This window comes from Polypterus senegalus, chromosome 15 (genome assembly GCF_016835505.1).
Source record: "Polypterus senegalus isolate Bchr_013 chromosome 15, ASM1683550v1, whole genome shotgun sequence".
NCBI lineage: Eukaryota > Metazoa > Chordata > Cladistia > Polypteriformes > Polypteridae > Polypterus > Polypterus senegalus.
Genome location: NC_053168.1, coordinates 123,449,759 through 123,464,325, shown reverse-complemented (window position 1 = coordinate 123,464,325; position 14,567 = coordinate 123,449,759).

The following is a 14,567-nucleotide window of genomic DNA, read 5'->3' as shown; positions in this document are numbered from 1 at the left end:
TTTAGTATAGTAGACAGGATACATAGATTTTAATAAATTTAATTTTAGTATAGTAGGCAGGATAGATACATAGATTTTAATTTTAGTATAGTAGGCAGGATAGATACATAGATTTTAAAAGATTTAATTTTAGTATAGTAGGCAGGATTGATCATATATTTAAATTTTAGTATAGTAGGCAGGATAGATACATAGATTTTAATAGATTTAATTTTAGTATAGTAGGCAGGATAGATACATAGATTTTAATTTTAATAAAGTGGGCAAGATAGATAGATAGATAGATAGATAGATAGATAGATAGATAGATAGATAGATAGATAGATAGATAGAATATAATACTTAGCAGAAAGAGGGGTGAGTTTTGTAATCACCCAGCCTGACTTGAGGTGCAATAATAACGCATGTCAACTAATGACCATTTTCACTTTCTTTTTATATTGTCGCATATCCTCCATATTGAAACAACAATGGACAAAAAGATCAGTGAATTACCACTATTAAACTAACATATGATTGAGAAAAAGATCAGGAACTTAAGCCTCTGAAGCCCCCAACTGTAAAACGCCCCGTCCTGACTCCACTGTTTGCAGTCCTTCCTAGGGCCCAGTATTGGCAATGATAATCCAACTGCAGAGCTGCAGCACCAGGTCTTACACCAGCAGTTTTAATGATAGAAGTTAACATTAGGGGTTAGTGTGGTTGGCATGTAATAGAGATATGTGGTGATAACAATTCCACCATGAAAATGCTGGTGTAGAATTGCTGCGATAGGCCTTTGTTGTGGTGTTGTGTCTCTGCAGCTGGATACTTCTCATTATCAGTCATAACGGGTCAATTTGGAAGAGCCAGCTAATGTAACATGCACATAGACACAAGGAGAAAGTGCAAAGTCTATGGAGAAAATTACGAATTCGGATTTGAACACAGGATGTTGAATTTGTAGGAAAAATTACATACATGTACAGTATATATCATAGTTTCTTAAACTATGGGTTGCAACCCATTTTGGGCCACACAGAGTCATGATTCAGAGTTCTATTCAATGGGAACGTGCTACAGACAGTTGGTGGACTGACCCATCACAGTGTTGACCCTTCAAGAAGGACCCCACCTGTCCCCTGACTGTGATACCTTATAAATGCCCCCTACTGGCACCCTGTTCAGGATTGGATTCTTCATTTAGCAGGATGGTATAGTAGCTGGCATTGCTAACTCCCAGATCTAGGGACTTCATTCATGTTCTGGACAATGGTGTTCTTCACAAATTTAAACACAAAAATGAATATGAAGATTTGTAAGGAAATATATGACATTTATTACAAGAGATTGTTTACTGGGGCGGCACGGTGGTGCAGTGGTAGTGCTGCTGCCTCGCAGTTAGGAGACCTGGGTTCACTTCCCGGGTCATCCCTGCGTGAAGTTTCTCCCCGTGTCTGCGTGGGTTTCTTCTGGGTGCTCCGATTTCCTCCCACAGTCCAAACACATGCAGGTTAGGTGGATTGGCGATTCTAAATTGGCCCTCGAGTGTGTGTGTGTCCTGTGGTGGGTTGGTGCCCTGCCTGGGATTGTTTCCTGCCTTGTGCCTGGGATTGGCTCCAGCAGATCCCATGACCCTGTGTTTGGATTCAGCGGGTTAGAAAATGGATGGATGGATTGTTTACTGAATATTTGATATTAGAAGTTCCCTCTTGCTACAGTTTGCCCTCCACATTTTGCTAGACCCACTGTATAGACCTCATTGCTCACCATGACTGATAAACCTAGTGGTGGGTAGGCTGTATTTGCAGAACTGAGACGACCGAAATGGCTCAGTGCCACCAAATTCTTAGTGTAAAATTAGACCTGTCCACCATAAAGGTGAACACTAAGGAATATTTTCAATATTCAGTTACACCTTTTTACTGAAACATCTCAAAACCAATTCATTGCCTTCCTCATCCATGGTCATTACTACTCCATTCTCCAGGGACACATAGAAGTCCTACATTAATGGCAGGATCTTCATCTAATCACAGGCCATAATGAAAGGTGCTTTCAAAGTAAACGCATTGCATTCATTTACGATTTTTATTTAATCATCATTCACTGTCGTATTTGATTCCCTGGTCTGACTGAGGTGTAGCTTGTAGGCCTTTAGGTAAAATGATGCACCATCTGTTGGAATGACAAACACAATACATTTTATTATTACAAATGTTTGTGATGTGCCATCTGTTGGAATGATGAATATAAAGTGTTTCTTCACATAGACACGGGGAATAAATTGCCAGGTATTGTGGTGACGGGAATGTCTTCAGAAACCTTCATAAATCAACCAGGTCAAGAGAATTGGCAAGGTTAGTTGGGTTAAATGGCCTGTTCTCTCCAGTATTAGTCTAATATAAGAGCTGCATCCAAGGGGAGCGGATAATATAAAAACAAATCTTTGGGTTTTTAGCCAAGTTTAACTTATAGTGCTTAACAAATACCTTGTGTAAAGTCTGCATGTTCTTGCAGTCCCGTGTGGGCTTTTCCTTCTACATCACACAGTCATGTATTTTAGGTCATCAATGACACTTGACTGGACCCTGTGAGTGAGTGGGGTGTGTGCACGAATGAGACTGGTGATGGGCTGGTGCCTGCCAATTATACCAAGCTAAGCTCTACCACACCAAACACAAAATCTACCAAGACACTACCAAGTTAGATTGTACCACACACACACACACACACAAACACAGATATATAAAGGGCATTGGTGCATTTGCTAACAACTTCTACAATTTGAATCAGTTGTAACTTTTACGTTATTGTTTCAATTAAGTAAAATATTGTATGTAAAATGATAGATAGATAGATAGATAGATAGATAGATAGATAGATAGATAGATAGATAGATAGATAGATAGATAGATAGATAGATAGATAGATAGATAGATAGATAGATAGATAGATATTTTATACCATTCATTATTTTACAAACTTGTCCCAATGAACAGAGTGTTAATTTTGAACATGAAAGACAATTAGGAGGTCTAATGTGTGTAATAATCTGCCATCCAGAAAAATATATTCTGTATTAAATTTCAAACCACAATAAAAGCATGGGAGAAATTTGATGTCGGGTTTTATTTTTTAATTGTTTGCTAAAGAATATACCAAATACAAGAACATTCAGCTCCTAAAAATGAGAGAGAGCCAATGAGAAATACTTCTAAATTTATAAGATAAGCTTTTTTTTGTATATTTAAAAAATATTATTCACCTTAATAAATAGGTAGGTGTTTGTGTGTCCATCTTTTTGTGTGCCCATCCTTTTACTGTGTCTGTTATGTGACATTTGGTATGGGATTTATAAAAGCAGTAGTAATGTTTGTGATTCACCATCTGTTGGAATGTGAAATGCAATGCATTTTATTATTATATCTGTGAGGTGCCATCTGTTGGAATGACAAATGCAATGCATTTTATTATTGTGTTTGTGATGTGCCATCTGTTGGAATGACAAATGCAATGTATTTTATTATTATGTTTCTGATGTGCCATCTGTTGGAATGATAAATACAATGCATTGAGGAGGTTGGGAGGACATGCCAATACAGCATGTTAACACCCCCATCGGACATTGAACCACCTCAGGATCCCAAATTAGGACCTGAGCACAGCCGTACAATGGATGACACTTCAGCACCACACAAGTTCAAATGGAATAGTGTGCAGTTTTTTATTTTGGCTGGAGTGCCAATCCTGCCACCCCTCCACCAGATTTTCCCTTGCAAGTTGGAGGACCGGCTTGCAGGATAACGAAACACCCAGGACGGAGCAATTGCAGGTTAGGGGCCTTGCTTAAGGGCCCAATTGAGTAGAGTCACTTCTGAAGTTTATGGGATTCAAACTGGCAACCTTCCGATTACCGAGGCAGATCCCTAGCCACAGAGCCACTACTGTACAATGCATTGTAGTTCTACAGATGTTTGTGATATTCCATGACAATTTAGTTTTATATAGTTTCTCTGAGAAATGAGCAATATAAATACAGGGGTGCACAAAAGTAATTGACAGTTGTGAGTATGCAAGGCCGGTAATTTGAGCACTTAAAAATTAAGCACTATAAAATAACGAAAAGATAGATAGATAGATAGATAGATAGATAGATAGATAGATAGATAGATAGATAGATAGATAGATAGATAGAGCACTTTATAACATAGATTGATTCCGAGAACCTTAGTCGACTGTTGGAACTTTGTGCCGCGGTTGAATTAGTGCAAGTGCAAAATCAGGTAAGATTTTTTTGGTTGTGTTTTTGTGGTCTGTGTGTTCATTTGTGCGAATTGTTTAAATCCGAGCTTTTTATGTTTTGATGTGAGATTTCACTTCTTCTCGTTTATTTTACCAAATTGATTGCACTTGAGATTTTAATTGGTTGCACTGTTTAATTGTGGGTGAAGATCAGACTAAACGGTGACGTCGACGAGGAAAATAAAGAGACTTTGCCAGACAAGTGGAACAGAATACGGACTGTATGCTTCCCTGACATCTAATGATGTGCTGTATATGATTTGGATGATCTTTTGCTTTATTCCGTGTGCGTTGTAAATTTCGCTGTATTTGGTGTCCGGTTTGCTATCTGGACTCTTTGAGCTGTCTCTGGAGTGTGTTCTGGCAACAACAGTATAATTGCAGACTGCAGCGCCTATGTGGTCGGTCATGTAATGCCCCCACATCACTAAACACTCATCATATTAGACTATGGTTAATATTAAGGCCCCGTTACACTGTGGTGACGGACGTTGTGGGCATTACCTGACGTACGTCATAGCTATTGCAGACTGCAGTTGGACTCTTCTCTGTTCTGAGAGCAGGGTTGTCAGATTTGACAGGCACTTTACAGCCCAATCACAGTCAAAATCCCACCTAATCCTACAAGAAATTTGCCCAGTATTAGTCCATTTTAAGCAAACAAATGGTCCTCCAACGAAACACACTTTCCTACCCCCTAACGGGAAAATGTCCACTAACGCCACTCCTCGGATTGGCCAATTGCTCCTCAATTTGCGTTAATGGGCGGAGCCAGATAATTACATCTTGAGAGTATTTTTTCCCGAATCGCTAACGTCCGAGGGTATAACTAATTGAGCGAAGAGTTTAAATTGATTCATTTAAATACAGATGATGAAAGGTAGAACAAATTTGACGAGAGCCTATTTGTCTATGCGTGTGCCTTTTTTTTTTTCTTTTCAGGTGAAATGGCATTTGCAGGCAGTGAAAGTCTGTGTCCGTGTGGATGTGCCAAGGAAAAAAAACAGCTGAAAGGTTATTTCAATAATTAACAATTAAAGAGACTCCAGCTTTGGGCTATTGAGACTTTACCAAGCGTGCCACCGAAACGTCGGGTCTGCTTCTTTCTTGATCGGCATGAACATAACTTTTAACTTTTTTTCCCCTTCTCCGAAAGATATGACAGTGCTAAATCCAAGCGATACAATTACAAATTGTTCAAAATGGGCCCATCCTTTTACAAACAATATACCAAATACATAAATATTTCAAATAGTTTAAATGTTTACTATAAATGTTGCAGTCAACAAATAAAAAAGTTACTCACCAGCAATTCCGTAGCCTGTAACCCTCGTATTGTCTCAAAGAACGGAAGCGATCGGTTGTTTTATATCGGTGTATCTTCCATACCTTCTAATACATTGCGGATGTGGATATGGGTGGGTGCGTCCTTTGATGGACTGGCGCCCTGTCCAGGGTTTGTTTTTGCCTTGCACCCAATGCTAGCAGGCATAAACTCCCGCCGACCCCCGCGACTATATTCAGGAGTAACTGCGCTGATAGCTGCACCCACCACACGACGAATCACCTGGATTGGGACCCGAGTGTATCGGCTGCGGGTTAAAAAATGACTGACTGTTTATATTTTCCCTGTATAGGCCTATGTGTACGATACGTGGTTCTAAACTAGTTGGATTACCTCTGTATTACTGATATCCCACCTTTGCATCCATGTTTTCTACACCCGTTGGTGCTTTTCCTTTTCAGATTAACCTTAATCGGTCGATTCTCACGGCATTGGCCAATTTTATCAATAAACGGAGTAGCTGTAGCTGAGACTGGCCGGCCGTGGTTGAGTGAACAGTAATTATTTGTGAAAATGCCCCGTTATACAGTTTAAATGAAGGCGGTTGTGTGACATTTCAATCTCATTAGGTTGGAAAGAAAAGAGCCGTTTTCATAGGTTACAGGAGCTTAATGGAGATTTTTTAGTCTTTATAAAATCACGCCCAATTTCAAGAAAATAGCCCAACATGAGGAGTCACGACCAGGTAATTTTTTTTCACTCACAACGGATTTAAAAATAGCCCAAATGGACGTGAAACCGCCCAATCTGGCAACTCTGCCCGGGACACGCGGTTGACCGTTTCCTTGAAAGCTTCTGACAAGCTGGCCACAAGGGGGCGCCGATGTCCCGTCCTTGATGCTGTTTTTAGAGTTCAGTTTGGATTTTTCTTTAGTGGACGAAACACACGACTGAGATTCTAATTCTTATTGAAGAACATTAAGACTATAAATTTAAGCGGTGGCTTTAACGTCAGTTTCTTTTAAACATTTTAATGTTTTAATAAAATTCGGTTTAGGATTAATTTCGTCTGTTATGCCCTCAGTCTCGCGTCTAGAAATAAACTTGATCCTTTAGGCTTAAGAGTCAAGTCGGAGGTAAAGAGTTTAGGGGTAACTATTGACTCTGAGCTAAATTTTAAATCACATGTTAATCAGATTACTAGGACTTTGCATTTTTCACTTAAAGGAAATTAGCAAACCTCACAACTTTGTAAGACAATGAAAAATGAGTTCCACCTTCTGTTTTAAGTCGACTAGATTACTGTAATGTACTTCTTACAGGACTGCCTAAGAAAGACATGAATCGGTTGCAGTTAGCGCAGAATGCAGCAGCAATATCTGAGCACTTTTCACCAGTCTTAGCATCACCCGTGTCATTTAAAATTGACTTTAAAATACTACTGGACTGTGCTTACTGTATGTGAAACCTGGGAAGTGCTTCCCACGACAAAATAAAAGCCTGTTTTGTGCTGGAACTTGTGTTTGCATCTGTCTGTGTCAGGTCTGGCTGGAGTGGTGGCCCTGAGGCTAGGGATCTGCAGTGGCAATCAGACGGTTGCTGGTTCAAATCCCGTAAACGCCAGATGTGATTCTAGCCTGTTAGGCCCTTGTGCAAGGCCCTTAGCCTGCAATTGCTCTGTCCTGGGTATGATGTTAATCTGCATCCAGCCCTGTAAGGGTCCTCCAACTGGGGGTTGGCGGCAGGACTGGCACTCCAGACACCATATAAAACTTCACACTTTTCTAGCCACTGCACTCGAGTCCCAATCCAGGTGGTTTGTCTTGTGGTGGGTGAGGCAGTGTGCTATCAGCGCATGCTCCCTACCTTCTTGTGGATGGTTCCCCTATGGCATCACTCTCAAGAATCGCTTTGGCATGTTATGTTGAAGAGTGTACCATTCATATTCCCATCATACAATAAATCAGTTCCTTTCCAAATCCTTATTTATATACTTTTAACAAATAATTGTATTTTAACTAATATTAAAAGCTAGATGGGGAACTTGTTTCAGTTCCTTTTTTCCTTTCATAGGGTAATGTTTATACTGATTTTATGCTGTACAAGTCATTTTGTATTAGTAGATATTTTTCAAATACTAATTATTGAGTACTTGGGTATACTCTCAAAAATGTTACATTTAAGAAAATTCGTTAGTCACAGGCCCTCAGTCACTAACACACGTCAGTCGATGTCATTTTCCCATCACTTCTATAGCAATCTGCTGTGTATGAAAGCCATTGAGCCACCACAAATCACTTTGTGCTCGTTTCTAACACCTGTGGTCACCAGGGGGCGCTGCAGCTCCCCAAACACCCGACACAACCACACAGACTCAAGTTTTCCAAATGACAAAGGATTTTATTGTGTGAAACTCTTACACATAAAGTGTTTCTCACCCCACAATACAATTCTCACTCTCTTCCACCCTGAAGTCTTTTTTCCAATTCTCCCTGGCGAGTGTTGCTTGACTCCAATCCCGGCTCTAACTCACCTGGATGTGGCAGAGCAGCTCCGTTTATCTGGGCAAGGCCCGATGGAAGTACTTCTGGGTCAATTGGAAGTCTTTAGAAGTAGGGATTACCAATTCTGACAGCTTCCTCTGATGGCTCCCATGGAACCCAACCAGGCTGTCCCGTGGGACTACAATTCCCATCATGCCCTATGGATATCCATGTGGGAATCGTGGTCTGGGTGTGTTGCCTTCTAGCATATCGGTGAAGCCACTGCTCTAAATACAATGTCTTCGCTTGTTCCTTAATTACATTGGCCTACAGGCTGGGTAATAAATCATACCCCATCCCAGTCGGGACACCAGCCCATTCCTGTCATGCACTACACTCCATTAATAAAGTGCCATTAAAAAGCACAAATGTAATGTTGTCTGCTAACCGATGGAATTTCATTCTTTTATCACTTTTACTTTGGAATATAACTCATTGTTACAAAACCATTTAACAAACTAAAATGTAATCATTGTCTCTTGGCTGAAGTATATAAAAAATGTAAAATGTTCCAACTTTGATATCAGTTAACTTAGTCGTCAAATGTACCTGAAAGTAACGCCATGCTGATATTGTCCATCTTGTTAAAAGTGTACAGTGCCAAGTTTTTGATGAAGTGGTTTGTGATGGAACTGATTACAAAGGGACCACAGGGAATGCAAACCTAATGAACTGTTCATTGTGAAGACTCCATAAATTAGAGAATGATTGGCTCCCATCGAATCCCCCATTAGAAAAGATACAATATAAAGGTTGACTGATTTGTTAGAAAAATGCCACGTGGTAGCTTTGGCACTCCTCTATTCTGGCAAGTAGTTGAGGACCATTGGCACTCGCACCAGTTCCCAGAGGGTTTCTATCCATAGGTTGTAAGAATATGAGTATTAAACAGCCCGTCATAGTGACAAATGCTCTATGTGGTTTTGCATACATACGCTCTTATAAATGAAGGTGCCAGACAGGTTCTTCATAGCAATGTCATAGGGGAACCAATTTTGGTTTCCAAAAAACCCACCCACATGAAGTTTCCAGAAAGATCCTTTAATTCTGAGGTAGATAACATTGGTCCTAGGGTGGCGCAGTGGTAGCGCTGCTGCCTTGCAGATAGGAGACCCGGGTTCGCTTCCCAGGTCCTCCCCGTGGGTTTCCTCAGGGTGTTCCGGTATCCCTCCCACAGTCCAAAGACACAGGTTTAGGTGCATTGGTGATTCTAAATTGTTCTGTGTGTGTGTGTGTGTGTGTGTGCCCTGGGTTTATTTCCTGCCTTGTGCCCTACATTGGCTGGGATTGGCTGTGACCCTGTAGTTAGGATATAGCAGGTTAGATATTGGATGGATGTATTTGACAATGACAAGTCTGAATTGTCCATTTACCAGTAATTTAAACCCATTACTAGCATACATTCACAAGTTCTCCCCTGTCTGGGTGCTCCCACTCTCCAAAGACATGCAGGTTAGGTGCATTGGCAATCCTAAATTGTCCCTAGTTTGTGTGTGCGCGCCTGCCCTGCGATGGGTTTGTTTCCTGCCTTGTGCCCCGTGTTGGCTGGGATTGGCTCCAGCAGACCCCCGTGACCCTGTAGTTAGGATATAGCGGGTTGTTTAATGGATGGATGGATGGATAACATTGGCAGGTTTTCTCTTAGTTATTGCTGATGAAGCACTTATTGCTCAAGTGACATTTTGATACTTTGTTTTAGTGGTCTCGCTTGTTAAGTTTCCCCACCTTTAATTGCTTATTTCAGTTTAAATCAGCTGCATTCAGTGTTTTTAATGGATAAGATGCAAATGACAAAGGAGCCTCGTGGATTATGTGAGAGCACACCGAAAATTACAGTTCCTTATAGGCACTTTACTGGGTGGTGCTGTTCTTCGTAGAACTCTTACTTCACAAATAACCATTTCATTCTAGAAAGGGGTCTTTGCATATTAAATTGTGGCTTTGAGCTCTGAAAAGGTTTCTAAAATGTAGACAAGGCCATACCATATCATTTTCTATATCTGCTTGATCCTATGCAGGGTCACGGGGGGATGGAGCCTACCCCAGCAAGGCAGGATTAACCCCTCGCTGGGGTGTCACTCTGTTGCAGTGGTCAAAAATGAAATATTTAATAGATAGTAGGGCCACCTAGCAGGATACGAACCGATTTACCAAACCTGAAGTTAGTTTGTGTTATTACATACAACAGGAGTCCTTTAAAAATAAGGAACCCAGTACAGTAGTACCTTGACATATGAGTGCCCCAAAGTACAAGTTTTTTGAGATACGAGCTGTCGCTAGGTCGATTTTTTGCCTTGAGTGACGAGCCAAAATTCGAAATACGAGCCATCAAAGAGCTTGTCGCCACACATTCCGAGGAACTGATGACGGAGGAGTTGACGGAACTACAGACGCGGCAACATATGGAGGTTCTATAGGAGATCGGTATCGCGGAGGAGGTAGAGGTGGAGGAGGTTACCTCATAAAGTGAGATAAAGGAAGTGTTTGAATTGTGGGAAAAAATTTCAAACTTTAAAGAAAAGAAACACCCTGAAAAAGTTACAACTGGTCACGCAGCAGTGCTATTTAATGACACTTGCCTAACCCTTGACTTTATTGAAAAGAAACCCTGAAAAAAGTTGCAACTGATAGTGCAGCGGCGCTATTTAATGACACTTGCCTAACTCATTTCAGAAACATTATAAAGTGGAGGACTAAACAAAGCTCCTTGGACAGGTTTCTATTGAAACGCCTTGAGAATGAAAGTGAGGAAAGCGTGGCAAAAAAGAAAAAAACTAGTGAAGAAGAAAATTAAGTGAAGCAAACGTGAAAGAAAAACAGCATTACAATATGCTAATCGGCTTCGCCAACATCTGTTTATTTCTTGAGATTCTCTTTTATGTATTAGGTTTTATTTTGTTTGTATACAATGTTTGTTCATTATAAATACATTTTTCTTATGTTGAAAACATTTAACAAAAAATGTGGGTGGTTTTTTGGGGGCTGGCACGAATTCATCTCATTTCAATTAATTTCAATGGGGAAAATTGATTTGAGATACGAGCATTTTGACTTACGAGCCCAGTCACAGAACGAATTAAACTCGTATCTCAAGGTACCACTGTATTTCACTATCATCTATTCATTGTCAGTTATGCTATCTGTTCTGTATATATATATATATATATATATATATATATATGTATATATATATAGATATATATATTGTCACACACGTGCGAGTTGGAGGCAGTCAAAGAGCCTAAAGGTGAGTGAAATCTCGCGAGACAAGGGTTTATCACATGGTACTTAACTGAATCTCTTTCTACCTACAGAAAACTGGAAGAAAAATAAATCCATCCATTTTCAGTTCCAAAATGGCCGCAATGACGTCACTTCCGGTTCCACACTCAACTACTTCAGTCTACTCACGATGATGTTGGTTCCATGGTCCCGCCTCCAATCGTCACTTCCTGCCAACCATTTCCTCTCCCATCATACAATCTGTTATTTAAATGCCATTTTGTTGCAGTAATTCATTCATTCTGTACTGGAAAGTCACTTTGAATCAATCTTTATTTCATTTTGTCTGGACGACAATATATGGGACGATCCCCAAATCTTTTTCTATTTTGAAAGACTCTTTATTTATTACAATATATATATATATATATATATATATATATATATATATATATATATATATATATATATACTCAGCAAAAAAAGAAACGTCCTCTGACTTTCAACTGTTTTTACTTTCAGTAAACTTAATGTGTAAATATTTGTATGAACACTAAAAGAGTCAACACCATAAGACATAAACTAAAAATGTTTCACAATGTGTCCCTGAATGAAGGGAGGCTCAAAATCAAAAGTACCAGTCAGTATCTGGTGTGGCCACCAGCTGCTTGAAGTACTGCAGTGCATCTCCGCTTCATGGACTGGACCAGATTTGTCAGTTCTTGCTGTGAGATGTTACCCCACTCTTCCACCAAGGCACCTGCAAGTTCCTGGACATTTCTGGGGGGAATGGCCCTAGCCCTCACCCTGCGATCCAACAGGTCCCAGACGTGCTCAATGGGATTGAGATCCGGGCTCTTCCACTGCGAGGATGATCAGCTGTCCTTCCTGTCTCCCTGTAGCGCTGTCTTAGGCGTCTCACAGTGTGGACATGGCAATTTATTGCCCTAGCCACATCAGCAGTCCTCATGGCTCCCTGCAGCATGCCTAATGCACGTTCACGCAGATGAGCAGGGACCCTGGGCATCTTTCACAGTCGGTAGACAAGTCTCTTTAGTGTCCTGCGTTTTTAGAACTGTGACCTTAAATGCCTACTTTCTGTAAGCTGTTAAGATCTTAACGACCATTCCACAGGTGCATGTTAATTAATTGATTATGGTTAATTGAACATGCATGGAAAACATTGTTTAAACCCTTTACAATGAAGATCTGTCAAGTTTTTTGGATTTTTAAAACATTATTGTTGAAATACACAGTCCTGAAAAAGGGACGTTTCTTTTTTTGCTAATATTGCTTATATATATATATATATATATATATATATATATATATATATATATATATATATATATATATATATATAAAGGTTCTTACTAGAACCTTCTTATAGATGGAGGCTCTTTTACTTCTTTTGTTACAGAGCCCCGAAGCTGTGGAATAATCTGTCTGCTAATATAAGAGGTGCTCCTTCAGTCTCAGCTTTTAAATCCTAGCTGAAGACTCACAATGTTTGTCTGGCATACCCTGACTAGAACTGCTTAACTGAGCATACGGCATTTCTGTTTGTCACTCTTATGTACAGAAATCTAAGTAAGATGATATTTGCAAGCCATTACTAACTCCCCTCTATTCTGTTTTACTTCTCAGTATCTGGATGTGGCACTTGGCTGCCAGGTTACTCTCCAGCATGTGGAAAGGTAATCCTGGATAAAGGACAGTTGGAATCATCGGATGGAAAGTTTCTCTCATCAGACTGGATGGTCTATCACTATAGATAACCCGGGTTGGGTTAGGCAGCTAGTTGGCTGAGGTCCCCAGGACTGTCACTTGGTTTTTGACTTCCTCTTTTACAATTCTAATCTCCTCCATTGTCACCTGTCCATAGTTCATCAATTCATTAATGGACAGATATTGTTGGTTTCCACTTATGTTTAGTCAGGTCCTACCTTATCCTCTGCATGTTTTAACAAATTTGTATTTTCATATGTACCAGATCATGTACTGTATTTCGTAATTAGTATAATATTGTAAAACAAGACAGAGAGTCATAAAGGGTCTGGGGTGCCTCGAAGGCAAATCTCATATATTGAAAAGTGCAAAAGGCACAAAAAAAGAGAAACACATGTTAAGTACAAACTGTTGAGACTTCTTGTTATTCTAACAGAATCTGTATGTTTTTAATGGTTTCTGGGAGGAAGAGGTGGGTCCAGGTGGAGCGACCCCGGAAGTGACGTTACAGCTGGAGGCACATCAATTTTCCTGTTTGCAGATGGGAAAGGAGGAGAGAAATCGTTACTGCTTAGCGTCCTCGTGTGTTCTGGGGGAGTAATGTAATTATCCAAGTCCTTGAGTTGTGTGACACTATATTTGTATTTTAACAGAGAATTGTGTACAGCGCTCTGCGCCTGCACCCAGTGAGAAGGGCTATACAAAAAGAAAATCAGTCAGTCAGTCATTTTCCAACGCGCTATATCCTAACACAGGGGTCTGCTGGGGCCAATCCCAGGCAACACGGGGCGCAAGGCAGGAACAAATCCCTGGCAGGGCGCCAATCCACTGCAGCAAAAAGTAAGTTGTAATTATAATATGGGAGATTCTTTTGGGATCAAATAATGGCTTCCCTGTGGCACCACTCTTAACAAACACTCTTGCACTTTTATTTTTAAGAGTGCAGTACAAGAAGACGCTATGAAAACAGATATAAATGTAATATCTAGGGATCAAAATAATTTATTTAAAGACAGCTTCAAAAGCTGCACTCTATAAATAAAAGGCATGCTATTTATTTCTAGGCCTTATATACCTTCTTAAAAATCAAGAGTGGTTCTTCAGAGTGAAGCCAAAGGGGAACCATTTTTGGTTCAAAAAGGCCCATCCACATGAAGGTTTCAGAAAGAACTTTTATTTACTTAGATCTGTGACAGGCTCCATACACTAAAGAAAGATGAATAGATGGTAGCAAATTTGGGAAATGCCAATGATTTGAAAAGGACTGATACTGCATATGTACAGTAACAGAGGATAAAGCCAGGATTTCTTAATGTGTTAATGTCCTGCAGCCCACCATACATAAAAAATCGTGTTCAGATCACAAAGAATCAACATCATATGAGAAGAACCCTTCCCACAATTAAATGGTGCTGCAGGGTCAAGCTATGGAGCAACGAGGAACCACTCCACCCAATAAAGTACCATACACCACCAGTAAAGAATCAGTATAAGCTTGTAGCGAC